This window comes from Schistocerca piceifrons, chromosome 1 (genome assembly GCF_021461385.2).
Source record: "Schistocerca piceifrons isolate TAMUIC-IGC-003096 chromosome 1, iqSchPice1.1, whole genome shotgun sequence".
Classification (NCBI taxonomy): Eukaryota; Metazoa; Arthropoda; class Insecta; order Orthoptera; family Acrididae; genus Schistocerca; species Schistocerca piceifrons.
In genome coordinates, this window is record NC_060138.1 from 905,382,678 (window position 1) to 905,410,240 (window position 27,563).

The following is a 27,563-nucleotide window of genomic DNA, read 5'->3' on the forward strand; positions in this document are numbered from 1 at the left end:
ATTTGTGGTAAGTTCCTATGGTACCAAACTGCTGGGGTCATCAGTCCCTGGGCTTACACACTATTTAATCTAACTTAAACTAACTTATGCTAAGGACGACACAAACACCCACGCCCGAAGGAGGACTCGAACCTCCGACGGGAGGAGCCGCGTGAACCGCGGCAAGTCGCCCCCCATGACTGCGGGGCTACCCCGCGCGGCGTAGTAGGTGAGTTCTGGTGTTTGGGCAGCTGAAGAAAAGACGATGTAAAATTCAGACAGGCGATTGGATAAAGAGCGTTTCTGAAAAAGAGATATTTGTCAACATCGAATTTAAAATTAACTATCGGAAGGGGAAGTATTATCTGAGGGTATTTGTCTGGAGCGTATACTTGTACAGAAATGAAACAATACTGCTAAGAGGAAAAAAGAAGCTCACCCTATATGGTCCTACATAAGAGTGCTAAAGATTGGACAGGTAGATAGTATGGCTAATGAAGTGGTAATGAATCGAATTGATGACAAAAAACACGTCGCACAACCTGACTGAAAGAATTGGTCTGTTGATAAGAGACATTCTGAGGCATCTAGACACCTTACATTTGATAAGCGGGAGCAGTGTAGTGAGTTAAAATTGTAGAGAGAGACCAAGGTATGACTACAAATAGTAAGTTGATAATGCATTTTTTATGCAGACATGGAGAACCTTGTGTAGAATAGACTAACGTGCGGAGCTGCAATAAAGCAGTCTTCATACTGAAGACCACGACAACCTATAGCCTCATCAACAATTTATAAAGTTCAAAAGGAATTTGGCGCTGATGTATTGCCTGCGTAGTTCAAACAGCGTTTTGTTTGATTCCACCATTAAAGCGCTGATTCAGTCGATTTGAATGCTCCTATACATAATATGTTCGACTTATAGCGATATTTATCGAGTTTTTCTAGGATATTTTGTATTGATGAACCGTAGCAGATGCATCGGAAGTCTATATAAGGTCTTATTAGAGATCGGAATTTGTTAATGCAGACTCTTGGTCGACTGTCCAACCAACACGTGCTGCAGCGCCTAGGATATCTCGTGAATACGCGGCTGCTTTCCCAGTTCGAGTTGGCTCAGCAATCCCTACTTTAACACCTTAAAGTCGCTGAACATTAAGATGGACCTTCAACACACCAGTAGTCCACTGAATGAGAAAATTATAGCTGCCAATTTAGCAGCACGGCCATCCTCTAGGCTACACAAATTGTTGTAAACAAAACTATGCCGCAGGAATTGCATTCGTAGATGGCAAGGCTAACCGAGAGGATAAATTCAAACGTCATGAAGTAGTGCCCGTACTCACTGTAGAATTTAACGAAGATTGTAGAGGGACTAAAATAATCGAAAGTTCGTGAAGAAACAGTTATTTGTTATCTGAACTCACTCGTAACTGATGATGTTAAAATGCTACAGTTTCAACAACACCATCTCGCACTCACACTATAAAAGAAATTCAGGAACTTTATTAAATAAATAAGAGTACCGATTTCGTACTGGATGAAGAAACACTGCAGAATAAAGAGAGGTGAAGAAGTAGACGCTATGACCAAGAAAGCTGTGTACAATGGTTTAGTGAAATACAGTACAGTGCCACCGACAATTTCCTACATATCGCAAGAAATAGAAACAAGGCCCGATGGAGTAAAAACCAGCACCAGTATCACAGAATTAGAGGGAGACACTATGTCGCAGTGGTACCCTACGATTTCGATTTAATCACGGGAGATTGCAGAACATTTCTACTGCCTCCACATGAACACATATTCTTTATATGAATGTGGCAGTGAGAAAGATAACCATTTTTCTCTGACTGCAACAGAACATCTAAAGAAACCACGATTCTACCGCACCGTGTGATGTATAGCAATGCGTTAGCAACGAACGTTCATATTCGTACAGCAAGTCCTAAAAGTAGCTAAAGTCAGTCGTAACAAAGTTTGTTATTCTAATATCATACCTACGTAGAAGTTTGTCTTGAAGTTTCCCATGAGCAAATGAGCTCCATCTAGACAAGAATTTTTGTGATTTATTTCTTCATTGTTGAGTACTGTTCACACAAAAATGCATATCAGAATTTCTATTTAAGTAATTTTAAAACAATCATAGTCAGTAATGTGCATAGCCTCCTACTTTTCAACGAAAAAGTAGCCAGTGCCTTTCAAGGACGGTTCTTGGCGAGTCTTAAGAACTATATAAAAAATCAAGAAGAGCAAAAACTGACTTTAAAATGTATCATAACAATAAGTTTGGACAAGTGGGCTAGTTGTAAATAGTCAAAACCACCCAGTCGTAATAATTTGCTTTATCAAGAAGACAGAATGAACAAGGAGCATAGTTCTAATCTTCTGTTTCAGAGTATTGATGAAAATTTTAAATGTGATGAAGATGTAGTTGACATCTTACAACATTTAGGCTCAGCAACAAGGATAACTGTCAGTCTAGCAGACATAAAAATCAGTAAAGTAAAATACTTCTGCTATGTGTTTGGTCGATTGGAAATGTTAGCAACAGCCTCTCATTGCATTTATTCAATGATAAAATTTACTGAAACGAACAAGTTGAGAGTAACAGTGATATTCACGCTTACAATGCTAGACGGTCATACGACCATGTTCATCTGATCTACCTTTAGCAGCGAAATGAGTAAACTACTCATCTCTTAAAACTTTTCGACGTCTGCCCAGGGAAATCAAATAACTGGCAGAGTGTAACAGTATTTTCAAACGCAGAAAAAAGCTATTTTTCGTTAACAAGCCCCTTACCGAAGCGGAGATCAATGAACACGTTTCTAATTACCCTTTGCGTATTACAAAACTGTTGAAGTTCCACATGTTGCGAAGTAAACCCATTTTACCAAGAAGTATGGGCAGTATGCTTTCATTTGGCAGGGATCACATCACAATGCTTAATGTGAATATGACCAACGGGACAGAAACTAACAATTAACGTCGGAATATAATTTTGTTAAAGTCAGCGACAAGCAATCACTACTTCTAGATTGTACTATTGTGTATAGAATTTAGAATGAAGCATGTGCTATTTACGTTAAACAGGTCTTTCGCTTACGAGGACCTTTTCCTAAAAATGTGGGATCTGCGTGAATATCGTTGTCTAAAAAATTGTGAGACCGAAATAACAAAATATCGTGAATATTTGTGGGATGAAAGCATGCTCGAATAACAACGAGTGAAGGTTATGGAAAGACTATGGCGCTATGAATGAATTTACCATTGTTACAATGGAACTGACTCTTCTCACTTTACGAGGAATTGAAAAGAAACAGAGCGAAAGAAGCTCCTTCAAGCATCCATATTTTTACGTAGAGAGCAGTGGAAACAACGTAGGAACAACTCTTTTTAAAAACAGAAAAGTATTTTCTCTGAACTGTTCAAAGATTTGTAGTGACGCAGTGCGAATAGAATGAATAAATTCACACAATATATCTCTTCACGGCATTCGTAAGAGAAGAATAATGCAGGTATATCCCAAAAATTTAGTATCATAGTGTGAAATCTCTTCTAAGCATCATTCATGCGGTTGCGTTAGTAGCCAAGTAATATACAGTAGACAAATGGTTCAAATGGCTCTGAGCACTATGGGACTCAACTGCTGAGGTTATTAGTCCCCTAGAACTTAGAACTAGTTAAACCTAACTAACCTAAGGACATCACAAACATCCATGCCCGAGGCAGGATTCGAACCTATGACCGTAGCGGTCTTGCGGTTCCAGACTGCAGCGCCTTTAACCGCACGGCCACTTCCGCCGGCTTACAGTAGACAGAAAACAACAATAGCATAGTAATACATACAGCTAAAGTGACATTTATCTCACAAGTCAGGTAAAAGACAATTAAACAGCGATCAGAAAGAAAGAACTTGGAAGATTGCTTCCACTTTCTAGAGCTTCCACAGCGTTGTGCAAAAGTCCAGCCCGCGACCAGAATGCTAGCAGTCCTAGTGATGTGCAGCGTGTGATGGAAATTACGTGACATATTGCTTCGCATAATCACGCGAAAACATTTATGTGAAGATCCAGGTTATTAAACCTCTGCACTGCCTCTGTGCCAAGTCAGCCTTAATTGGGTCGTCGGCTTCACTTTGACCAGCGAGACACTATAAAGTAAATATCTAAACTCCTGTAACTATCTATCTATCCAGGGAAAAATTCCGTCATGCGAACACCATACCGGAAAACGTATTCCGCTAACAGTTTATACACTTGCTGCAGCTGACTCGTTGCAACCTATGCCGATAATCTACGCAACTACAAAACAGAAATATAGTCGAATTGCTAAAAAGACACACTTAATACCGCACATTAAGTTTCCACAGATACAAATGGAATTTACTTGCTTCAATTAAACCTCGCCAAGTCCGCCGCTTTTATGCAATACCTGCGTCAGCTGGGTTCTGACTCCGCCATGTGATGTAAGCACGTACTCGATCACGAAGTCGCCCCTCTCGCCCAGAAAACCGGAAGAGTCACCATTAGACTTACTTGCACGCCAGCGTGCAGAATGCATTTTAAGAATCTTGAAGTCTTTCTGTAACTAAAATGTAACTTGCTTGATCGTTAAGAATCACTGACTGCCGACTTTGGAACTTCACTTCGAAACTCCACCGCAGTTCATGAGACATTGCCTTGCTGTGCAGTGCTCAATATGCAAAACCTCAGAACTTTTTCAGAAATAATGGCCTATGTTGCTTATAGTAAAAACTTGCTTAGTAGTCTAAAAACCACTAATGTCTCAGACTGCTGTAGTGAACGGCAAAATGAAGTATGTAATGTTGTATTTCTCACAGTCTCATAAGTCTTCCACCGTTTCAGTGACTTGCATAACAGTTTCTTTATCTATTTATTCAAGTGGCTCGTCATTTAACTGTACGAATCTTAACGGCTCCCGTCCTAGGCCTTTGCACCACGCAGAAAGTTGAGATGATTATCAGCAGTCGAATCCAGTGCATCAGCGTAATGATAGGAAACCAGTACCACAGCGTAGTGATGGGACAAACGGATGGTCGTAACCACCGATTGCCCAATCAGTTGCTTCTTCGCTCAACCGTTTTCTTCAGCCGAATGAAACAACCGAAGGAAACTCGTCTTTGTAGTCACATCACCAATATGATTGTTCTTCACTCCCACCCCGGGTACCGGTGGTTTCATTTAATATGAGACAACCGACTGACACTAGTACTTAGAGGATCATTTCCACTCAGTGTCTGCGTTTGAGTGATTTCAGGTACCCACTTTCTCAGTGTTTTTGGTTACATGTGAACCAAAACGAGGGTTGCCAACATTTTTAGAGACGAATAACGTATCTTATATCAAGATGAAGTACATAAAAAGTAAATTATTTTCACAATGTATATAGTTATTTACTTGGATACGAATCTGACGTACTTTTAGCGTTAAATATGCGTTTCTCGTTGCTTTTAAAAGGTTATTAACTAGTACTACGTAACAAATTTATACTTAAATAAATTATGAATTAAACTGGTTTGCACTCTTCACAGATAATCGTCTTTCGATAAATGCCGATGCGATGTGAACGGAAAGCATGTAAGGTACTTTTTTTAAATTTTTTGCTGGCTTTTAAACTTTCTTTTTATGCATATACTATAGTTTTTGGAAGTATTTTTTGCGCGAGAAATACTTGTCGTCATTCATTCCTTTTTTAATTAATATGATTTCAGAATATCATACTTGGAAATGCTGTATATCGCACTGAATTTATCTTGATCACCTTTTACCCACTCATATGATTTTCTCCATTCCCGCCCCACAGAACGATTCTACCTTTCGATCCAGACACATAATTCACTAGTAACTAAACGATTATTTACAAACATGGACGAAAAACAGAACCAAAAGCTACGTATTAGCACTCAATAAAAAGATCATATTGGACGGCCAAGAAGGACTACGGGTGATAACAGAGTGCGGTCAACATTAGTGATTTGAAAACGCCGAAATGATGGAACATTTCTGCTCTGCAGAGCATGCGCCGGTGGTCAGGTGACTAAAATTATCTCTCCTAGCGGTCAAGGAGGGTGCAAACGTGGTTGCAGTCTGCAGAGCATTTCCAGAGATGGCCAGCGACAGGCTCAATTGTGAAACTGAAGCACCAATGTGTCAATGTGAATGGTACTTCTTCATAACCTTGAAATACTACACCTTCTACTTTTCAAAAGCTGTAAAATGTAAAGCCGGCCGGAATGGCCCCAACGTTTCTAGGCGCTACAGTCTGGAACCGCGCGACCGCTGCGGTCGCAGGTTCGAATCCTGCCTCGGGCATGGATGTGTTTGATGTCCTTAGGTTAGTTAGGTTTAAGTAGTTCTAAGTTCTAGGGGACTGATGACCTCAGAAGTTAAATCCCATAGTGCTCAGAGCCTTTTTTTTCTGTAAAATTTAAACAAGTTTGTACGCACGTGTTTGATTTGTGCGTACGCAGCCGATAACGTAATTTTCTGCACAATTTAATTAACTTCTATACAAATAAATGGTTAAATAAGTGTTTAAGGACTATATTCAAATGGTTTTTAATTACTGGATGTCATCATACTTTTTCACTAAAATTTAGTACAAACAGTCACTAAAATTTTTCAGTCTTCGTTTCTTCTTTATGTACTGCTAAGGGAACATTTATGTTCAACTTTGTACGCTCCACGGTACATCAGCTTGGTTAGTTATCTATTAACTGCATCTAGAGGAGCTTAAACCACAGCAATATCTTAATCAGTTTTAAATGATGGAAAGACTGGTTTCACTGAGAAGAATGAATAGTTAGACTTATCCAAGTAAACCAAATACATACTTCAAAGCTACAACGGACTGTTCCGACTAATTTCATTTAGTTGCTCCCACACGGTGCTTTCACTGGAAACAAGTTAATGAATAATAATCCAACCGTTATGTAAAGCTGCAACAGACTGAAGGGATTGTTTTCATTCCCTTGTTCCCTTCGCTACGTCAGCAAAGCTAACTTTTAGGCCGGAGAGTAATGTCATGAGACTAGTCGCATTATCCTACAAAGCTATACTCACATATGTTACACGGTAATCTAACACTATCTAACCAGAAACTAGAACTGTTAAGCGCCAAAGTGAATAAATTTCATGTGTGATGTTTTGAACTGCCGTGGGATACAAAATACTATCTCAAATCCAACATCGTGAAGATATTCTCAAGAGTCAGGAGGATTTAGAACCTGAGATGCAGTAACTCCACAGCCACATTTCATCATTACAACGCCTGAGCAGTTGTAGTAATATCAGTGTAATACTTCAACCACCAACCATAGGTACCGTTTCTTCATTGGCCAGTTCAGCCACTCGACTTATCACCCATTTTTCGTGGCTGGCATATGGCTAATCGTCATCTTCTTCGTCATTGTCCTCTAGAAATTTCTTTTAGTGTGTTGTCGATTCGCTGCCAAATCACATGAATGGAGATTTACCATGAACATACAAAGAGTGTGTTTTATTCCATGCAAAAACGCTCAGCGACTTCGACTGCAGCGCGATGAGCTTTTCACATTGGACAGAACTATCAGAATCATATCCTACTTCGTGGTGCAGATTTTACGTGTGGGGGACAACGAGAAACAAAGTGATAATAAATAGTGCTGTCAAATGCATTGGGACTTGGGGTTCTATCAAGAGCAGTGGCATACAATCTGGTGATAGAGACTGGAAACAGGAGTGGTATTCGAAGCAGTCACGCTGACTGCGGCCATGGCTGCGTTACCTTAAGTTACCAACCTTGACAAGAATGTAAAGTGTGACTTGTTAGCCCATACGCATATCCAACATTCTTTACCTAACATACATTATAATAAACGATGGATTATGATGCACGGATTATGGGAACGGTACGAGCTGGTTGACAAATCATCTGGCACAAAGGAAGAGTTATAGTGAGATCATCAACTCTGTACATAAACTGGTTCTAGCGACATAGATAAAAGGCAGTGAAAAATCGCTTTCCGTGTAGTCAGTATGTGAGAACCAAGATCTTTTTTTAATGTATGAAATTAATGAGAAACATGCTGCCAAAAAAACTGAATGAAAGAAACTGTGTTGCTGTTAACAACGTGTAGAGGGAAAAATGATTCCCTTCCTATAGCCTTTTGATGAATTCTCGTATTGCACATAGATAAAGTAACGTGTCATGCTTCCACGAATTTAGACTCATTCTTCACAGTAGAGCTTACGTCGATGGCATCATGAGCTGCCCCTAATTGACAACTATCAAAGATATAGCCACGAGATTACGTAATAATTGGACTTCAGCGTCGCTAAAAGCCTTAGACTAGTAATAATAAAATCTGAAGCAAATCTGTTGGCAAGCACAATTCCACTAACTCATAAACCACTTCTTTGATTCGGTTGGCTCAAAGAGATATAGTTTTGTTTCTGTTCGGAATAGCGTCACAAAATAAGCGTGGTCGTTTTATTTTAGCGTCTCTATTGATATATATATTAATTGTATATTATGATTACAATTAGATAACGCTACCGTAAATTTTATTACTGTCTACCGAGTTCCCAATTGAACTGCGATTTTCTTTAGTAAGGTCGTTTGTCATCTAGATTTTCGTAGGAAATGATGCCCCCGAACAAATATTCCGAAATATGCTCAGATTTTTCAAGATAGTGGGATCAGAACGAAATTTGTTCACATATTTTGCACTGCGTGCTGTTGAGGACAACAAGATTCATTACTGACAAGACCGTAAAGCTGAAGCAGGCTGCCCTCTAATGCCCATCAATACTTAAATTTGTTTCAGTGTCATATTATGGGACGACTCGCCACTGAATCGTCCTAAAAGGTTTCCAATAACCATTCATTCAGCAAGTAGGTAATTTTGTCGCCGAAATATGGTTGCAATATGTGGGAAAGTCTCTTCCTTATTATAGATCATAGGCTTAACTGCGAAATAAATAATTATGGAGACGGCTGTTTTCAGAACGTTAAAATGCCCTGTGTCCAATCGTATTTAGAAAGGAAAAGAAAACATATTTACTGGCCACTCGCAAGCAAGACTAACAGGTACAATTCTGCAGATACGGCTTCTGCAGGAAGTCATACATGAACGCGACTCCGGAGCCAACCTTGAAGCAGTTGCTGAATTATTCAGATCGTGATCGGTAACTGCGACGGCTGTGGCGCGAGTTTCGAGAACTTCACCGACTCTGCAGAGTTATGTTTCTCGGCAGCTCTATTGTGAGTTAGCACAGTTGTGCGTGTTCGAGTTGAGATACAACACCGTTAGGCAGCGTAATGCGATCATCTGCGATGGAAGTGCCAGCAAGGTCTCCACTTAACTGCACCATAATGAAAATAGAAGTTCCAAAACCAGCTGCAATAAAGTAATATATTTAAAATTTTAGATGACAAGCCTGTTTCGTCGTAATTTCCATTATCAAGTTACCTGCAAAAAAAAAAAAAAAAAAAATTTAAAAAAATCGTAAGATTATCTGAACGTAAATCGTGTCTGTTTTATATTTACATTTGAATTGGTACTTACGACTAAACTTCATCTACACTAGTTTCCTCTGTCAAGCCGTCGTAAGTATAACTTTTTTGTGATTACAAAACTTAAAAAAATATTTTTTGGCAGATATTTTCAAAGTTGAATATTTTGACAGTTCTTTACCACGATGCTAAACGCTCACAAAGTATATACAGCTTACCAGAGATGATGTTACATTTCATTGTTTTTATTTTCCATTGAATTTTATCTATTGTAGGCGACTTGCCTACAACAAATAATTGCATAGCCGTCCGGTATCATGAGTTAACGAAAAGATATTTATTCGTGAAAACTCACAATGAGAAGAAACTAGAAAAAACAACAGAGAAGTAACAAGAACTAGGAGATCCTATAGTCTTACGGCAAAGATAAAAAACAACACATGACCAAAAAAAATTCTCGCGCACTTTTGACATACTTTGCACCAGACATGAAAAATATCACTGCCACACTATGGTCTGTGTATGTTTTGTTTTCCATATGGCTATTCCTTTTCATATTCTATTGTGTCAATAAATTTATTGAGGTAGGAGCGAACCGTATTGCAGCTAGTTTTCGAGCTTTCTTTTCTTTTACCGTGTTCTATCGTCTCAATAAAACTGGCTTCGAAATCTCCTTCATCAGAAAGAGTCTATAACGATAGCATAACGTGGAAAACTTTATCTCTTAAGTTATATCTTGGTGTATTCTTTGGAACGTCGAGTGAGACATGTGCGGTAGGTGCCCGCCATCTGTTGAGTAATTTATGCACTGATTCATTTTCGTCGTAATGAACTAACAAAGAGATAAGAAATAAATTTAATTGTTTGAAAGATTGACGGAACTTTACATTTACATCAATATACCTACGTGGAAAGGGCTGCGAACCGCTGCGTTTGTCATTGTAATAAAGAACTAAATTTAAATATTTATCAGAAGACGACACGTGGCTGAGAACGCAGTTACTATTTCCGATTCACGTTCCCCAACGGCAATGCGCTCAAAAGTTAAACGCGAGCAGAACTACAATCGTTTTAATTAAATCATTTAACTACGAAGAAACATACAATTGTGGACTGACACAAGTTTATTACATTAATTCTTAAGCCTATTTCCTTTGTTACAGGTAACAAGTTTTGGCGTCTCCAACCTAACACTGAAATGTAAATTAATGTGAAAATCTAAACTAAGTTAATGAATAATTTTCTTTCAGGTTCTCACTTATCTGTAAGTCATAAATATTGAAATACAGTAACAGAGAAAACTCTGTGCGCTCAGTCACTTTTTCATGAAATGTAAAAACAAATACAGCACACTATTTCGGGGAATACGATACGAAGATGTACTTCTTAAGCAGGGGAACAACGGATATAAAAGTAAGTAAATGTATTATTTTGGTACTCGATCATTTATACAAAATAAGATAGCATCGGAAACATTCCGAAGTATCTAAATTTACTGAAATGGCGGTAGGCAGGAATAAATTCTTTCAAATTCAAGAACATCTTCAAAAGGAACTGCTCTTACCTGCAGTAGAAAAATCTTCAGCGGATTTCTAAGTGTTAGTAAAAGTGGCATAAACTGCCTAATGGAACGGTGAAATATTAAACTCAGTACCTAAACAAAAACAACATGCTCTTGAGCTGTTGTCCCAAATTATCTCCATGAAATGTGCAATTTCACTAATTTGACAAGATTTTTCTGATTACTTCTGATGTTACGATCGTTTGTATGGTATCTTGGATACATCATGCGCAAGTATGCATCATATACATTATAGCAAACACGCATTTCGTTTTGAATTTTCTTTTTTGTGTAGTAAAAGCCTTAATTTGTGTCTTATGTACCAATAGTTGGCACAGTGCAGTTACAATTTTTCTGATGTATGTAGCAGCAGCATCTTCACATCAGACCATGTGACACACAACCTGAAAGTAATCGGATAGCTTTGTTTTAATGTAGGTAATCTCATTGGTGATATTTAAGGAGAAAAGTAAGTGATTTCGACATTCTTATGGGGGCTAGCCTCATATCATGACAGAAGGACTTATCTAATTAGCTGCAATACTTAGTCTTAAAATGTAGCGTAGCAGTGTATTCTTCTCAGGCTGGAGCAACAAATGTTAAGTGGTGTAGCTGGCTTTTACGTGAATAAATCATGTCTCGGGAAAGGCAATTCGAAAACTGTTAATTTCTTGCACCCAGACGAAAACCGTCAGAACAAAATATTCAGTTTTGCTGTGCCAGCATTTCAGGCAGTGTTAAATATATCTCAGAAAATGTCAGTCTCATAATGTAGTTCAACTACTGGTGCAAGTAGATGTGCAGTAAATGTAATCACAAATTATCCTGTTAAAACACTGGAAGGATTTTATGAAATTAAATGAGGACTAATGTTGAGGTCTCTTTGTATAAATGCCAGCAACAGCTATAGTATGCATGGAATATATTTCTGACACACTGATGGGAACCGCTCCAGTCTGAACATCATTCGTGAGACACCGACGACGAATAGGTCTTTGGGCCTGTGATTCCCTCGATGGTTCTCAACGTTACATCATCAACGACTGATTCATCCTTATCATCTATAGGTACACTGTAGAGCTACCTACAAGGCATGAGAGGTTTTGCAATCGCTTGGAAGCTTAGAAAGTTTGTTAATTTTTGAGAAAGGATATCACCATAGGTAGCAGCTGAAATTAACTAATTATAAACTGCATTGTTAACGCATCCCTTGGATTTATTATGATTTTGTGTCTTTTTAAGAGGAAAAGTGGATCAAACTGCTTACACAGTATCAGAGCGGCAACATAACGCTTTCCGAAATATTTACATTCATGATTTTGTATTCATCTCCAGGGTTTGAATAGTTTCGACATTACGATGTGATGAATGATTATCTTCTTTCGAGCGGGAAAGAGTATAATGGGTTGGTTTACAATTCTCGAATGAATTTTATCGGTTTCATTGGTATAGATGAGACAATTTCTTCAGATTGGTTTTGTGTAGACCATCTACGGAGGAAGTAATTAAATGGACTTTATTCCCCGGGTGCAAATATGCTCTTAGATATTTACAGTGGCCTGCAGGTCCTTTAAATTCACTACTGAATGGAGATGACCATCATCAAAACTTTTTTTTATATGATGTAAGTACCTTTGATAGTGCCTTCTGAGTTCTTCCTTGAACCTAATCGCGGAGGTTTATTTACTGTGACCTTTAAAGTAAAATACCTTTCTTACCTACAGATGAGCACAATTTGTTATTTGGATGTCAAGCGGTCATCCAGAAGGAGTTACTGTTATCGAAACCATTCGTGAACAAGTACCATCACATTTTTGTTTATTGGGCGTCTTCTTTTTAAAGGATAGATTTCCGACAACACAATTGGAAGATCCATTACCGAAATTCACGGTAAGTCTTCCATCCGCGCTCCATGAGTGAGGAGATCTTGCAAAGGCGGCGACAAACGCTACATGCATTACTGAAATTGACATAGGCCCTTATGCAACCCAGTAAAACTCATCACTCATTCATCTCACTGATTTTCTGGAGGTACATACACTAAAGTATTCAGACAAAAATGAATGGATGTGTTTGGGTTTGCATGTACCAGCATAGCTCTCGAACCCCTGGAGAGATCTCGGTCTATCTTCGCACACCTATTGCAAAGTATAGTGAGCAAAAATGTGGCTCTAAAGAAAAAAGATTTAGCATTCTTAGAAATAGCTGCTACACCTAAGGCTTCAGAAGCACTAAAGTTGCGTGAAGCCACACTGCAGACTAAGAGAGATACTTTCATCTTCGACATAGACAAGTTTGTTTGCTTCTCCTTTCAAATAGGCAACTGGAATAGGTAAGTAACGGGAAACGCCTAATTACAAGCAGGTATTATAAAATATTCATATGTATTAGCTCCAGCATATCTCTATAGTGCTTGGTGCAGTTTCAGACAAACGAGACTACGTATGACTAACTATTTGGAACATAAACGTTATTTGGGGGATGAGGCTCCTATGACATCTCTATGGATTGCGGGGGATGTGGGAAGCGGGTGGTATGTAATGCTAATTCAAAACGAGCGGTATTTGGTATCAGGGCCACAATTATCGGAATAACTTCACAGACTGCTGTGAGTCCAAACTAAAAGTAACAGAACAAAAACAGAACGGAACACAACAAAAAAAAAACATAGTAAGTGCTGCATCTTTGGAGAAGAAATGAACTTTTTAGGCCCTTAGTTAGGAACTTATTTTGCACTATGGACAGGTAAGTAACCCAAAGGTAGAATAACAGACAGTGTTGTTCGGGGAAGTTGAATGGAAAACTGTGGAAGATGGGTGATTCAAATGGTTCAAATGGCTCTGAGCACTGTGGGACTTAACATCTGAGGTCATCAGTCCCCTAGAACTTAGAACTACTTAAACTTAACTAACCTAACGACATCACACACATCCATGCCCGAGGAAGGATTCGAACCTGCGACCGTAGCGGTCGTGCGGCTCCAGATTGAAGCGCCTAGAACCGCTCGGCCACAGCGGCCGGCGAAGACGGGTGAAGTTGATATTCCGTGATCCTTTTTGTATAACTTTTGATCTACATCTATATTTACATACATACGTCACAAGCCGCTGTACGCTACAAGGCGGAAAGCCCCATACACCAAAATTTATCATTTCCTTTCCTGTTCCACTAGTAAATAGATCGAGGGGAAAACGACTGTCTACAAGCGTCCATATGAGCCCAGATGTATGTCATCTTGTGTTCGTAGTCCTTACGCGAAATGTACGTTGGCTGCAGCAGAATTACTCTGCAGTCTGTCTCAAATGCCGGTTCTTTTAATTTTCTCTACAGTGCCTCGCGTGAAGAATGCCGCCTTCCCTCTAGGGATTCCCATTTGTGTTCACGAAGCTTCTCGATATACTTGTGTTCTGATCTAACCTACCGGTAAAAAATCTATCGGCAGGCATCTGATCTGCTTCGATGTTTTCCTTTGATCCGATCCGGTGGGGATCACAGATACTCAAGCAGTGCTCGAGAATGGGTCGCACTAGTGTTCCGTAAGCTGCCTTCTTTGTAGATGAGAGGAGACTGACAACAATTCTGCCATCCTATTTCCGTTTGATGGAAAATAACAGAGATTAGGCACGTATTGACAGCCGTTTTCCCTCGTTCAAATCGCGAATGGAACAGGAGTAGGTTATACAAATATGTATCCACGTAACTTACTGGGTGGTCAGTACACGTTAACATTTTCACAGTATAGAAGTTCCATGAAGGAGAATTACTGCATTACTGAGTAGTAATTGATAATATCTGGTTAACTGCTGTGACAATTCCGTTTGCTAGTTTCCACAAAGCCTACAAGAGAAGAAAATGTGATTTATATCTCTTACAGTTATTTCATTACATTCACAGTAGTTTTTATTTCGTACATGTATTCGATGAACAATGCTGCGAAATGATCCATAACTGAATCTCATACGAATTCAAGAATACATAATTTTTCACTAGTTTGACCTGTGTAAAATAATGCCTTTGGGATAATATTTAGCTGTTGTTGTCCATAATATTTCCGTTTACTGCGTTTCCTAACAACGTCTTGCTCTACTATATAATGTAGTCTCCATGTCTGATGACGATACTTTGATATTTTCAAAAGTCCCAGTTTCATCGGCGATCTTCGCCAACTCATCGAATATTTCATTATACGGGTTTTAACGTTAGCGTGTCCCTTCATTCATGTACATTTTACCTTCTTTGCGGGACTTTCGTTTTCCTTGGTGTCTTTCATAATGTCTGTCACTAGTGGATTAGTTTTCTTGAGATGGACTAAGACTTTTAAAATTATATATATATATATATATATATATATATATATATATATATATATATATATGTGTGTGTGTGTGTGTGTGTGTGTGTCTTCTGTGAGATTCTGCATGTCGTCAGTACATAGGCCTATCTTCAAATACATGGGGCAAGTATCAGCAATGCAAATTTTCGCAAATTGCCTTGCTATACCGGATGCTTTTGTTCGAAAGCAGAAAATGTTGGTACTTCCGTTATTTTGGTGTCCTGATAATCGTAATTACGATATGTTAGCGTTCTTCGAAGACAGGGAAAATTTATTTGAATCTATGCAGCTTAAAATATAGCATAATTATGAATTTTCGCGCAGTATTTATTCTTTGTTCATAAAATTTCTGTATAAGACAATCTGCGAGTTTCTTTATTAGAGGATGGTTAACAGCAGAACGTCTTTTTATGAGAGATATGTCTGTCCTTAATTTCTACCTCGCAACGTTGGGCATTTCTACAGCTTTCGCTAACATGGCATTCATTGGCGTGGAACTAACAGTTCCTAGATAAGTCCTCATGCGACTGAACTGGAATATCTTCGTACTTTAGAAATTTGCTTTTTTCTTGCCTCTGTTGAACAACATACTATCATAGGCGAGTATTCATCTTATTAGACCCCTGTATACCGGTAGGAGAATATTGTGAATCCCACCAAACAATTATCTTGCAACCGAGAGCATCATCTCCGTCAAAGACTGGAACTTTCTTAAGAGATATGCTACATGCCTCTTCCACAAGAGGCACGAGTCAATGAGCAAATCGAGAAATTGAGATTGACACTTCACTGAGAAAAGGTAACCGTATTATACGCGTAAGTAACTGTGAGATCAAAAATATGAAACTTCCTGGCAGATTGAAACTGTGTGTCAGACAGAGACTCTAACTCGGGACCTTTGCCTTTCGTGGGCAAATGCACTACCATCTGAGGTACCCAAGCGCGACTCACGCCCCGTCCTCACATCTTTACTTCTGCCAGTATCTCGTATCCTAACTTCCAAACTTCACAGAAGCTCTCCTGCGAACATCCCCCAGGCTGTGGCTAAGCCATGTCTCAGCAATATCCTTTATTCCAGGAGTGCCAGTGCTGCAAGGTTCACAGGAGAGGTTCTGTGAAGTTTGGAAGGTAGGAGGCGAGGTACTGGCAGAATTGGAGCTGTAAGACGGGTCGTGAGTCGTGAAATCAGGGCTCGCACAGAAAAATTTAAGTGCTCGTTTTTCCCGTGTGCCGTTCGAGAGTGGAACGGTAGAGAGACAGCTTGAACCTGGTTCATTGAACCCTCTGCCAGGCACTTTATTGTGAATAGTAGAGTAATCACGTAGATGTAGATGTGCTTGGGTAGATCAAATGGTGGAGCACTTGTCTGCGAAAGGCAGAGGTCCCGAGTTCGAGTCTCGGTCCAACAATTTCAAAAACTATATATTAGAGGACTTGCCTGCAAAAGGCAAAGGTCCAGAGTTCGGGTCTTGGTCCGGCACACAGTTTTAATCTACCAGGAAGCTTCATATCAAGGTACACTTCGCTGCAGAGTTGAAATCTCATTTTGGAAACTGTGAGATTCTTTGCCTGCCGAAATTAACACTAGTCGTCATGAAAACTGGAAGCTGTAAGCCATTAGGTGCCAATCACTTTTCTAGCTGAGACACTGTTGAACTCATTACTCTCCACAGTTAATCATTTTGGGCGTAAAATCTTTTGCGAAACCTGCAACTATTATGACAACATATTTCTGTTTCCATTGCAAAAATTCTTTATTACCAATCGTGGCCCGTTAATCAAATTGTTGGTTGAACCAACATAGTTTAAGTGTTTCAAGAGGCACCGTACCGAATATTTATACCTCATACAGGGGAAGTAGGAATATCATCAACCGCAAAGTTTCAACGCGGATGACAGTGGGTGTCGAGTGATAGTGACAGATGGTCATATAAGAGTATTGTGACGAAAAGCAAGAGGTCGATAGGTGTGAAAGTCATTGTAGAACTGAATGTCGCACTCGCAAACCACGTCAGCACCAAAAGAACACGAAGAGAACTCCGTAACAAGGCACAATAGGGAGAGCTGGAATTCTATAACCGCACATCAATGATGCAAATAGCCGTAGTAGGAAAAGCCACAGAAATGGACTATGGGCAGTGGAAGAATTTCATTTGCTCACACAAATCTTGTTTCACACTGTTATGAAACTTTCCTGGCAGATTAAAACTGTGGCCGGCCGGTGTTGCCGTGCGGTTTTAGGCGCTTCAGTCAGGAACCACGTGGCCGGCCGCGGTGGCCGTGCGGTTCTAGGCGCTCCAGTCCGGAGCCGCGCTGTTGCTACGGTCGCAGGTTCGAATCCTGCCTCGGGCATGGATGTATGTGATGTCCTTAGGTTAGTTAGGTTTAAGTAGTTCTAATTTCTAGGGGACTGATAACCACAGCAGTTGAGTTCCATAGTGCTCAGAGCCATTTGAACCAGGAACCGCGTGACCGCTACGGTCGCAGGTTCGAATCCTGCCTCGGGCATGGATGTGTGTGATGTCCTTAGGTTAGTTAGGTTTAAGTAGTTCTAAGTTCTAGGGGACTCATGACCACAAATTTTAAGTCCCATAATGCTCAGAGCCATTTTAGCCATTAAAACTGTGTGCCGGACGGAGACTCGAACTCGGTACCTTTGCCTTTCGCGGGCAAGTACTCTACCATCTGAGCTACCCAAGCACGACTCACGCCCCGTCCTCACAGCTTTACTTCCGCCAGTACCTTGTCTCCTACCTTCCAAACTTCACAGAAGCTCTCCTGCGAATCTTGCAGAACTAACACTCCTGGAAGAATGGATTTTGCGGGGACATGGCTACAGAGTGAATATCTCATTCTTGTTTCACACTGTTTTAAAATTCTGGACGAGTTCACATCTAAAAAGTAAAATATGGCGAGAATTTGGTGATTATTTGGACAGCCAGATTTTGGTATTCCGTGGACCCCATGGTTACACTACAAGGTGACATTACTGCCAAGGATTAAGAGACCATTCTGAGTTGTCAGGTCCATCCCACAGTACACTGCTGGTTCCGCAATGGTGATGCTGTGTTCCGAGACGACAGGGCCCCTGTTCGCACAGCTCGCGTCGCCTCCAGATGTCGACATGATAGGGCCTTCTTCCTGTACTTTGGGGAGAAGGGTGCGTGTTTGCTGTCTACCGCCGATTGCCACGACCCGAAATTTCAGTAAGAATGCGACTAGATTCAGTGGAAAACCATATAAACCTGTATTTATCCATTCCGAGACGGCAGTAAGCGGTTTTGAAGGGCAACGATTTTCCTGCATTGTATTAGGCATGGTAATGTGTTGTGTTTTCGGAGTTTCCGTATCGAACAGCGGAGGAGTGGTACTCAAGCGTCAACTTTAGGTTACAATATCTCCGGATGTAATTAACATTTTACAATGCAACAAACGGCACTGATTACGTATTTGTTTATATTTTCAGATGTGCTAACAAAAGTAACGGGGTTCCATTTAAAAAAAACGTAGGTTTGTGTTAAAAAACATACTTCCGTGAATTTTTGTATGGTTTGTATTAAACAATTACATTAGCCCCTCTCCTCACGTTCGGTCTGTGGAATCGGTTCGTCAGTATTTGTTGTGGTTTACGAAATATATCCAGCGGTAACGTTAGGTGACTCACCCTGTATATCAGTGTAACATGATAAAAGTGCATGCTAAACTGGTGCCCAAAATTCTCATGATCGAACAAAAAGAAGATTGTTAAAATCTTTGTGCTGACACTTTGAATACCACTGAAAATTACTCTAATTTCTTGGAAAAAGAGATACCATGTGACGAATCTTGATTTTTCGCTTATGATCCATACAGTAAGTGACAGTGTATGTACTCTAAGGGCCCAGTTTCACCGAGAGCGAAAAAAGCTGGAATGAGCAAGTTAGGATTCAAAGAGATGATATCGTTTTTTTATGATATTCATTCCGTTGTGTATTTTCAGTGGGTTCCTAAAGTGAAACTATTGATCAGCATTACTCCCATGAGGTTCTTCTCCAAATCCGTGAGCACTTCGTCTTCAGGCCACGAGTGGCCTACCGGGACCATCCGACCGCCGTGTCATCCTCGGTGGAGGATGCGGATAGGAGGGGCGTGAGGTCAGCACACCACCCTTCCGGTCGGAAGATGGTATTCTTGACCGAAGCCGCTACTATTCAGTCGAGTAGCTCCTGAATTGGCATCACGAGGCGGAGTGCACCCCAAAAAATGGCAGCAGCGCATGGCGACTTGGATGGCCACCCATCCAAGTGCCGACCACGCCCGACGGCGCTTCACTTCGGTGGTCTCACGGGATCCGGTGTATCCACTGCGGCAGGGCCGTTGCCTCAAATCCGTGAGACTGTAAGCAAAAAACTACTCAAACTGAGGACGAACAAGTCACGGATTCTGCATCAAGACACGACACCGGCTCATAATGCATTATCTATTAGGAGGTTACTATCGAAGTACATCATCGCAGTGTTAGACCACCCATCTTATTCGCCTGACCTATCACCAACTGACTTTTCTCTATTCCACAAGGTCAAATCTGCGTTAAAAGAAACGATATTTGATTCCGTTGAAGCAGTGTCAGAAAAACCGGAAAGCGTCCAAGGAGCTCACAGAGGAAGACTTCCAGCATTGTTTGTATCAATGGAAAATTCAGCAAATTCACATGGAGCCTTTTAGGAATAGAGGAAGGGATTACGTTGAAGGTGACAATAACTAAATGTGTATGTTTCTGAAACTAAAGGTTTCACAGTAGTAGGCTATTCCCGTTATTTCACAGCCACACCTAGTATACTTTCACCTGCGTCAGATTTCGCAACTAATTATAACACACCCCGTGTTCGATGTTAGCAAGACTCTCAGAGAGCTCGAGCTGATAAGCGTGAGGAACAGATAGATGAGCGCGGCCCTGCTAACTCCGCTGCGACCGGTGGCCGTCCGGTGGTGTGTGGCAGCGACGTGATTTATGCTGTTTTGATATGTCAGCCGCCGTGATGGATGGTCGCCTCGGGGATGCCCATGCCTGACCTAATGGACGGACCGCTCTTGAAGCGATGGTGCGGCCTCGACGAAAACTCCGCTCTCTGCGCCGTGTTTTTGCCTGCAGTCTCGTCATAGCTCTATATCGGAAGTCGCTTTGTCTCGCTATGATAAACCGCTCAGATCTTTCGAGTTTCGACGGGGTTTGAAATCCATGCTGGGTACTGCGCTTTATAGCACACGTAGATTTCACCCGAAGGAATTTCGAAGCCCAGTTCTAAGGGAAATTAGTGCTTGTGTAGAAAGTGTGTTGATGTAGCTTACACTGGTTACTTTTTTGTGTGATTTTTGTCGTGTAGATTTTTTGCCTATTCATGTTAGGCATTATCGGTGGTCTTGCCAGAAAGTAATACTGTAGCGCTCATGGATAAACATCTACATCTACATCTACATCTACATCTACATCTACATGATTACTCTGCAATTCACATTTAAGTGTTTGGCAGAGGGTTCATCGAACCACAATCATACTATCTCTCTAGCATTCCACTCCCGAACAGCGCGCGGGAAAAACGAACACCTAAACCTTTCTGTTCGAGCTCTGATTTCTCTTATTTTATTTTGATGATCATTCCTATCTATGCAGGTTGGGCTCAATTTCGCATTCGGAAGAGAAAGTTGGTGACTGAAATTTCGTAAATAGATCTCGCCGCGACGAAATGTCTTTGTTTTAATGACTTCCGTCCCAACTCGCGTATCATATCTGCCACACTCTCTCCCCTATTACGTGATAATACAAAACGAGCTGCCCTTTTTTGCACTCTTTCGATGTCCTCCGTCAATCCCACCTGGTAAGAATCCCACACCGCGCAGCAATATTCTAACAGAGGACGAACGAGTGTAGTGTAAGCTGTCTCTTTAGTGGACTTGTTGCATCTTGTAAGTGTCCTGCCAATGAAACGCAACCTTTGGCTCGCCTTCCCCACAGTATTATCTATGTGGTCTTTCCAACTGAAGTGGTTCGTAATTTTAACACCCAGGTACTTAGTTGAATTGACAGCCTTGAGAATTGTACTATTTATCGAGTAATCGAATTCCAACGGATTTCTTTTGCAACTCATGTGGATCACCTCACACTTTTCGTTATTTAGCGTCAACTGCCACCTGCCGCACCATACAGCAATCTTTTCTAAATCGCTTTGCAACTGATACTGGTCTTCGGATGACCTTACTAGACGGTAAATTACAGCATAATCTGCCAACAACCTAAGAGAACTGCTCAGATTGTCACCCAGGTCAGTTATATAGATCAGGAACAGCAGAGGTCCCAGGACGCTTCCCTGGGGAACACCTGATACCACTTCAATTTTACTCGATGATTTGCCGTCTATTACTACGAACTGCGACCTTCCTGACAGGAAATCACGAATCCAGTCGCACAAGTGATACGATACCCCGTAGGCCCACAGCTTGATTAGAAGTCGCTTGTGAGGAACGGTATTAAAAGCTTTCCGGAAATCTAGAAATACGGAATCAACTTGAGATCCCCTGTCGATAGCGGCCATTACTTCGTGCGAATAAAGAGCTAGATGCGCTGCACAAGAACGATGTTTTCTGAAACCATGCTGATTACGTATCAATAGATCGTTCCCTTCGAGGTGACTCATAATGTTTGAATACAGTATATGCTCCAAAACCCTACTGCAAACCGACGTCAATGATATAGGTCTGTTGTTCGATGGGTTACTCCTACTACCCTTCTTAAACACTGGTGCGACCTGCGCAATTTTCCGATCTGTAGGTACAGATCTATCGGTGAGCGAGCGGTTGTATATGATTGCTAAGTAGGGAGCTATTGTATCAGCGTAATCTGAAAGGAACCTAATCGGTATACAATCTGGACCTGAAGACTTGCCCGTATCAAGCGATTTGAGTTGCTTCGCATCCCCTAAGGTATCTACTTCTAAGAAACTCATGCTAGCAGCAGTTCGTGTTTCAAATTCTGGAATATTCCATTCGTCTTCCCTGGTGAAGATAAACAGGAATACATGAATAAAGCAAAAGAACTCTTACGGAAAAATACATTTCAAATGGAACTTAAAAGTGGAAATAAATTTCAGGAACTTGCTCACAAAAAAACAGATTCAAAATTAATACAAAAAGAATCCTGCAGTGTTCATAAGCCAGGACAAAATACATATGTGACCACTTATCAGTTGCAAGAGAACTTGCAGATACCATATTACAAGGTTTGCACACCTGTCCTTAAGTGAACGTAATGAATTCGAGAGCTACAGAAATGTAAGAAATTTCTTAGATTTTATAAAAAAAAAAGGATAAAAACTGATATAATTTCATGTTAAAGATATGTATATTTCAGTCCTGCTGGGTGACACTAAATTCCTATGTGACCAGTTATCAGTTTCAAGAGAACTACCGCATACTATATTGCAAGGTTTGCACATGTATCCTTAAGTGGACATAATGAATTACAGAGCGACAGAAACGTAAGAAATTTCTTAGATTTTATAAAAAAAAATAAAGGATAAAAACTGATGTCATTCATGTTAAAGACATGTATACTTCAGTCCCGCTTGATGACACAAGAAACATCATAAAAAATCAAAACAGTTGCTCTGAAACGAAACATAAAGACAGTCACAGAGTAAACCTATTCACAGTTTAAGAATTCATCCTGTTTACAAATTGAGGACCTCCCAGTGTGAAGATACCTAAAAAAAAAAAAGAAAAAAGAAAAAATGGTTCAAATGGCCCTCAGCACTATGGGACTTCCTTCTGAGATCATCAGTCCCCTAGAACTTAGAACTATTTAAACCTAAATAACCTAAGGACATCACACACCTCCATGTCCGAGGCAGGATTCGAACCTGCGACCCTAACGGTCGCACAGTTCCAGGCTGTAGCGCCTAAAACCGTTCGGTCACCTCGGCCGGTGAAGATATCTCAGTGCATCTTAATGACTTATACACACACACTGATACGTAGGCGATATCACACACCATCTGTTTAAAACGTTCTGAAACTCATTTTATTACTGCCATACAAGCAACATCAGTGCAGTAGCTATGACAGCTTAGACGGAAAATTGTGAACAACAGATGTACATTCCACGAGTAAGTTGTGAACAGGCCATTTCATGCCGTAGACATGCGGCCATAATGTGTCAACGTTCTTGTGTCACAAATTACAATGGAGTACCATCTCTAAATCAAGTGTTCAAGACATTTTCTGGTGTCTTTTCAAGAAGAGAAAAGTTTATTCAAACTTTGTGCCCCACACTTTGACTTCTAAACGTTGACACATTCCACAACTTTTCTGGAAAAATCATTATGGGTTTTGAGACTGTGTGCTATCGATAGAAACCTGCAACAAAACGACAAAGTTCAAAAAAATCACTTGATGTGTTGATGCTTTGACAATATAACTGATGTTAAAGCTGTTGTGATGCGTGAGTTGAATGAATGTTCCGAAGAAGGTCTGACGGCTACACTTGGTTGTATGAACTTTCTGTGCGTTGTACTCACGTTGGGGGAGACTATGTTGAACAACTGAAACATTAAAAGCACTATCTTAACTTTTCGCTATTTTTTATCAATTGAAACGTTCTGGACCCACAGGCTATACCCCAGAGACAAACTGGAAGAACATAGCAACAGTTTACACAGGTAGACAAATAACATACATGGTAGTATTCAGTTGATCATGTAAGTGGACACCAAAGTAACAATATAGTACCTGAAGATCAAAATCACAAAATCTAGCAAAAAAAGCCAGCCATCAGACGCATGTTATACAGAATACGCGGAACACCTCTAAGCAAAAATAACTTTCGAGAAAAGCTGAACATAATCATCAACTTAGTACAGAGCAATGAATGCCACAGCAAGACGGTATACGAGCTAAACAACGTCTTCAAAATGGGAAAAAAACAAAAACCAAAAGACAGCAAAAATAAAAACTGTTTTGATATCCCAACACATGACAGCAGTACACAATGCACATTCACACTAATCCATCAACATAAACACAAAACGAAGAACCATAACATATTACAGCCAACTCATGCACAGAATTAGTAACATCTTCAAAAACATGGAATTACTACTTCAAGATAAATAGCACAATACAAAAGAAACTAAAACCTGTGTTCTGAAGAGAAAGATAGACAGAATAGTGCAGGAATATATGAATTAAAATGTAATAGCTGCAATTGTAAACACATCGGGACAACTGCAAGAAACTTTAATATGGTGAACAAAGAACATATAACAGCCTTGAGAATGTGCGTACCCACCCTCCGTATACAGAACAGCTAATTACCGGCCAACTGGGATGGAAGCAGACATGGCAAGAAAAGAAATGGAATGCACACTCGGTAGCAAGAATATTTCATAGAAAAGCCTATACGAAAAAGTGAAAATATCCTAACGACAAAAAGCAATAGCAACAGGACAGCATCCACACTGATTCACAACCTACTAAAAAAAAAGACGTAATAAGAATTAAACGTACACCTCCCTGGTAGCAGAGATGCGGGGCCACTCAGATCCTGCATGACGTTAAGTACTGTCACCCTGAATCCATCGACTCCATATTCGCACGCCAGAGCAACGCTAGCAGGAATATCGTGAAACCATAATTGAATTTCGTCACGTGCTGGTTGACGTTTCTTCTTCCTACACGAGGCGTAACCAAGTTCAAGTCCGATTTGTTAGTTAGAAATCCTCTTCGCCATCCTTCCTCTTATACAGAATGTAGATGGCGTTAATCCTGAGTATTTTTTGTACACTTCATGTCAGTTTGGCGTGTTTTGCATTAAGCATTCACCTTCAGGTTGTTGCTGTTTTAATGGCTAGCAGGGCAGTTTCGTAGGAGTCCTCTGAATAATTATCAAAGTCCAACGCTCAGCGATATCAAAGTTTGTGTGGCAAAGTTGCTTGGTATTCTGTTACATTTGTGTAGTTTACTGTCTCTATTTCAACTCATTGTGATTTTACTCATCGTAGAGTCATACTGAAATTCCTGTTTTTCTCCTGCTTGTTGTTTACTTTCTAAGTTCTAGATGTCTTCATAAAGTACAGCTGATGTCGAATCCCTCCAGAAGGAAGCCACAGTTCCTGAAAAAAAGAGGGAAATTGAATGGACAGAGAGTGGCAACTCATTATAGAATTACTTACAGTTTTCCTCCCCGACAGCATTGTGGCAGTTGTTGGGAGATAGAGGGAGGCGTTTTGAGGTTGTGAGTTTGAGAAGTGTCACAAATAATAGCCAACCTGAAGTACTGATTAATTTATCTGTTGAGACTTGACAACAAGTAACATACCATTGCATGTAAGGATTTTCTGTACTATTCTGAGAAACTGGTTTATTTCGTGAAATACCGGATCATGCAATAACAGAATTATACAAGTTACGTTCAAGCCACTGTAAATTCTATTCTGCGCAGTGAAGAAGGAACGACTCGGTTTCCTTGATTTATTGGATTATACACAATAATGCAGAGTACAAATCGCAGAACGATTATATTAAGATACAGAAAAAGCCGAAGAATATTATTTGTGGAAGTCATTACACCAAGCATCTCTACCACGTACCTTCAGATGGAGTCAAATTACCCTAATCAATAATATTATGAAGTGACAGAACAACAAAGAATATAGCTAAAGGAAAAATAGCTTATACCACGAAACGTACAGAAAGTTCTCTCTTGATTTTTATTGTTACATTATAGTGGTTTATTATATTTGAGTGGTTGCTGTCATTACAGTTTTCACGTTAAAATTACGTATTTTTGTCGTCGATCGTACAGAATCGTTTTTTTCTTCGTCCGAGAGAGATAAATACGTCTTGCGTGAAGCAGCAATAGACACCCTGTTGACACGGCCAGTAGTCCCTCAGGATACTCTGTATGCAGGTGGGGCATCTGAATCGTGGGGCCTCTCAGGAAGCACAGCAGTAATGATAAACGTGGTGCATTCGTGATAAGTCACATTTTAGAGAAGGTGAACTGATGTTCGTAGTCCAGGGACGGAAAACGTAAATAACACTAAAGTGAGCTGAAAGAATAAAATGATCGTGCGAGAAGGAAACAGTCTGACTGTACTGAGAATATGAGGCCATGGCTGCCTGAAAAATGAACCTACGGTTAACTAAGCTTGTTATAGATCAAATAACTTACGGGTCTGCTGCCGGGTGACGTCGTCGACCACCGCCGATATTTCGGCAGGAGCACAACCCTGCCACTCTAAAGGCACAACTGCAAGGAAATAGGCTGTACGGGAAAATCCGCACTTCATCGCTACCTCGGAGGTGATGTGTCCCATCGCTCGTGCGTCGACTGTAACACCACGTTTAATCTCACTTAAATCTTGATGACCTGTCATTGTAGCAGCAGGAACCGATCTAACAACTGCGCCAGACACTTGTTGTCTTATATAGGCGTTGCCGACCGCAGCGCCGTATTCTGCCTGTTTACGTATCTCTGTATTTGGATATGCATGCCTATGCCAGTTTCCTTGGCGCTTCAGTGTGTATGCCGCGGTGTCCGCACCAGATCGCGGAATTACTAATACAATTTATTTTTGTAAACAGGCCCGTTGTGTTTAAATCTTCAGACGCCGTTACACAATTTATATACTTTCGCATTTAATTCCTTGTTAGTAACAATATCGTGCAATTCACATCAGCTGTGCCACGATCCTAGTTTCTCGCCGCGGTAACTTTGCGCCGTTGTAGACGAAAGTTATAGTGCGAAGGTATTCCGCAGCAAAGAATGATGATATAGAAATGTAAACTTCAGAACAAATGTTGCATCATCTTGCTTCTTAGTTTGTTCCTTGAGTTCTGTCCTAGAGCTAAAGTTTTGCACCTGGTACTGGTATCTGTGCGACAGATTATGAAATTGGTAAATATCTCTCACCCACGTATCATTTATCGAAAGTATTCGTGCTCAACCGTGACATATTTCCAGCGTTAGGAAAGTACCTTCACGGATGGCCAGTTTCCCTTCAACTCGCTATTCCCTAGAGTTGCCTTTGTTGCATTTATTACACCTTTCTGGAGTCGTTCTTGAAAGACTGACTTTCCTGGTCTCCAAGCACAAGCTTTAGGGCATACCGAATGAAAAACTGAGAGTAACTGGCA